Source organism: Oryzias melastigma, linkage group LG7, assembly GCF_002922805.2.
Source record: "Oryzias melastigma strain HK-1 linkage group LG7, ASM292280v2, whole genome shotgun sequence".
Lineage (NCBI taxonomy): Eukaryota > Metazoa > Chordata > Actinopteri > Beloniformes > Adrianichthyidae > Oryzias > Oryzias melastigma.
The window spans coordinates 9,629,190-9,633,153 of record NC_050518.1 but is presented as its reverse complement, the minus strand read 5'-3'; the positions used below and the strand labels follow the sequence as shown (position 1 = coordinate 9,633,153).

The 3,964-nt window shown below is 37.1% G+C and overlaps 1 protein-coding gene across 3 annotated transcripts in view; it reads left to right on the top strand.

The window, feature by feature from the left end:
- Positions 1-140: 140 nt before the first annotated feature.
- The window catches only part of tead3a (TEA domain family member 3 a), a 17,828-nt gene continuing 14,004 nt past the window's right edge, over positions 141-3,964 (top strand). For 2 of the 3 annotated variants that reach the window (XM_024293110.2, XM_036212739.1), the window contains exon 1: positions 358-1,112. The gene's annotated coding sequence lies outside the window, so the exon portion shown is untranslated. Of the gene's footprint in view, positions 1,113-3,964 lie in introns of all 3 variants that reach the window. The other variant, XM_024293113.2, reaches the window with a different exon arrangement.

Genomic DNA, 3,964 nt, shown 5'->3' with positions numbered 1-3,964 from the left:
TAAGTATTTGTTATTTGTAGTGCAAATTATTGGGGGGCACCAATTCTGGCAAGCTGGATCAGTAGCTTGACACTCACAAAAGCCCCAGAATAAAGTATGCCTTAATTATCCACTTTTTTCTTATGCTTTTTGAGAAAATATGACTGTAACGAAACAAATGAACGATGTCTGAGCCCTGGGACACCCATTCCAGCAGGGGGAACGCACCTTGGCACAACACCGCAATCGCCGTCCAGCAGCTCTGACTGCACAATGTGCAAATGTCACTGGACGCGAGAACCATCGACCGCAAGGGTTAAATAAAAAACAACCCATTCTGCTGGCCATTCATGACCACGCCAACAATTTTCATAAAAATCGGACAGCAGCTTGAAATCTAGAAAATTTTGCCTGCCATTACTTAGATGCAGTTGAATTTGTGACTGTAGCTTAGTTTGGGGTTGTGAGGGACCAGGTAGGCAGATGGTGGGAAATGAGGGCAGGCTCTACCCTACAGTGCTGCCGACAACTCAAAGGTGAATTTCTGATTAACTACTAACACTTTTGTTTTCTAAAAAGGAATAATCTTAATAAAACCTACAGGGAACAGTTTTTACAACAGATCAAAAGATGATTGGAAAAGGAACTTCTGAAATCTAACATGGTTTCCGGCCTTACTCTATTACAACACTGGAAAACAATATGATTTATAAGGTAGTTCAGTCTGAAGTCAATTTAAACCAGACAATGACACGACGTTTTCCTCCATTAGCACTTATATTTCACAGCAACAGTGTGTGTAAGCAGCTTTTTGTTTAAAGCCCTCCCCCGCATGAGTCCCTCTGCTCTCCCGTCAGGAGTCATGGGAGGAGTTTGCGTTGGAAGCCACAAAACTTTTGCGTGTCCTCCTGTCTTTCGACGCCACGCCTCTGCGTTTTCTTCCGCGCGTTGATTTCATACCAAACTCATACTTTGCATTCCGGATTTGTCTGTTAAACTCGATTGTTTTGGTTTTACCTGGGAAGTTCCCACTATCCAAGAAGGAAAAGCTGTTCTCCCCGGGCCAGCAGGACTAGAGCGGGCAGAGCTCGCGGCTGTGGCGGCAGCAGCAGGAGCAGGAAAGCCGTTGGGAGGTGAGAGCGCTCCTTTGTTGTGTGCAGTAACTTTCATGCCGCAGCAGCTGCTCCGCTCCGCGCATTCTGGAAGTTTTGGGATATTTGACATTTTTTGAATTTTCTCGCGGCGGTATTGCCGCTGCACAGTGCCGTGTGTTTGACACCGACTTCATTTTGTTTTTCTTCAGTCGCTCGTCTTGTTTCCGGTCACTTTTCATGCGGCCCGCGGACGCACTTTTTGTAGTTTAAGGTGTTATTAGCCTACTAGCTAGCCTACTAGCTTTTCGGTTTGGGAGTGCTAGCAGTTGGTTACTTTCGATAGCATGTTTTGGGGGAATGTTAAAACTTTTAATGTCTGCTAGGAGTGCTTTTATATACTTAACAAAATGTATAATTTAAGTTTTAGTTTATTTTTTTGGCTCCGGATACAGTAGCTAGGATTTCTTGCTTTTATTAAAGCACTATTTTTTGTACAATCCTTATATTTGTGACGTCAAGCCCTCCAACGTTCAACAGGCTTTTGAGTTTGTTTTACATCTTCTAAGTTTGTGGGTCTAAGCTGCTATGGAAGTGTGTTCGGTCCTGGGATGAAACGGATCTCCATAATCGTGTCGCCGGTTGTCCCATTGGCGCAGAGGGGAGTCCGTGTGTCCTTTCATAGGCCGCTGAGCTCATAGTTTTATTTTAGCCCAACTGCACCAAACACCTGACCTTTTTGCCACCCGGAGCTAAATCGAAAATGGTCGAGACACGTGTGCCTTCTGAGGATGAAGCCAGACAAATCTGAAGTTTCTTTATGTAAATATTTCCCCCCAGTGGATGTGATCTGTTTAAAGATAAAGTTTAAGTAGTTTATTAAAAACTAAGAACGTTTTCAAAAAAATTACCTAAATCATAATAAAGTTGGTTTGAATGTAACAGGCTTTTATTTTGTCATTTTTGATGGATAATTAGAAAAAAATCCTGTGGTTTTTAGATTTTCCAGAGTTTTTTAAATTAAGTCTCAAATGTGTTTGTTTTCAAATTAAACCTAGCCAAACATGTTGAGAATAAATCTGAGATTTTATCTATGAGTTTTTTCTGACCTATGACTGTTTTTTTAATATTCAATTTAAGTACACAATAATAAATAACACCTTGTGTCAGTATTAACAAACAAATATATACAAAAACAGCATAATCAGAATTAAAAGATGACTGGGGCTGCTTTTAAAATAGATCAAACAATGATTGGAATGGTACTTCAAAATGAAAAAGAAAGGGTATCTAACAAAAAGTGTTAAATCTTGTTACATTGTGTGACTCATGTTTAAGTTCAAGTATATTATAAATTAGTAACGTCAATGGTTTAAAAAAGGCATCAGGCATTTCAAAGTCATTATATTTGTTCTGTATACTTTACAACAAATGTAACATTCACACAAATCCAGTTCAACCAGGATAAAGAGACATGGTACCATGTTTCCAACCTTGCAGACAGTACAATTCTCTGGAACTTCACTTTTGTTTTCCAATCTACAAATGTTCTTCAGGCTACACTATTTCTAATCACCCCACCAGACCAGCCTGAGCAGTGTGGCAGCATCACAACCCAGGAAGCAGTGATTGAAACGGAGAAGCCCTTTAAGTTTGTAGTAAAAGCCCACCGCAGCTGGGGAAGCTCAGCAACCACACCGATCTTCTGTGGTTCTTTTTTTTTCTTTCTTTCTTTTGGCAGTGATCGTGTTTGCCACGTTCTGGAAAACATTAAACTCGAGGCACTGTCCATGTTGCATATGTGTGTCTTTGTTTAAAGAGACTTGGTGTGTCCAACACTAACAAAAGAATGTGTAATTTCCTCATGTGGCATGTGTGGGAAAAGTTATGGGCTTCTGGGAAGTTCCTATTGCTTGAAAATTGCCTTTTAATCTAGTTTCTTTAGGGTAATTAGCCAAGTAAAACATTTAATTACTTTTGTCATCAGTAATTATGGTAAACTTTATAAGTTATCGAATAGTATAATCTTACTGATGCTCCATTGGACAGAATACTCATTTGGTTTTGACACATTCTTTAAAAGATTACAAGCTGTCAAATTTTGGGCTTTTTGGTGTCATAACTTTGACCATGGATGTGTAAAGAAATTGTAAACAACTTCACACCATCAATGACATTCAGTGAGAGAAGAGACGATTAAAATATCTACTCAAATAACATCTGGGTTATTTATATTTTATATAAGTGTCTTCTAAAGAAAAATAATCTTTTACTGTACCTAGATTTTTTTGTTTATTTATTGAGTAAATACAAATATTAACTTAAAAATAGATGAATATAGGATTCTTTTCAGTCTTTTATGTAGCAAGACACAAAGTATTTCGCCTCTTGGTTAAAAAACTAAAACTTTTTATTTTTTGTCCAAAACTATTTTGGTTTATTCTTTTACATATATGCACTTCTTGTTTAAAAAAAAACCTTCTGAAATGACTGCTTGTATCACTCATCTACAGTAAGCATTATCATTTATAAATTATTTTAGTCATAAAATGTCTCAATCTTTTAAATGTTCCAAAATGTTTCTCTCCCCATTTCTTTTTCATAAATTCAAGCCTCATTTAATTTATTTTTAGCCCAGTATTTTATAAAAGTTAATTTTTCTTGATGTTGAATTATTTTGTAGGTTTTTGTAATCAAGCTTTTGAAACTAAAAAAATTTAGCTTTTTATAGAAAAAGAACAAAAACAACATTATTATAAGACTATTTGGTTGTGTTAAGTCTCTGCTGTTTTTCTTTCTGAAGAGTTTAAAGAAGCGCAAAAAAGGTGTTTGTCAGTTAACAATTTTAATATTTGTACTACTCAAAAAGATGAGAGATGTTTGGTGCAATTAAA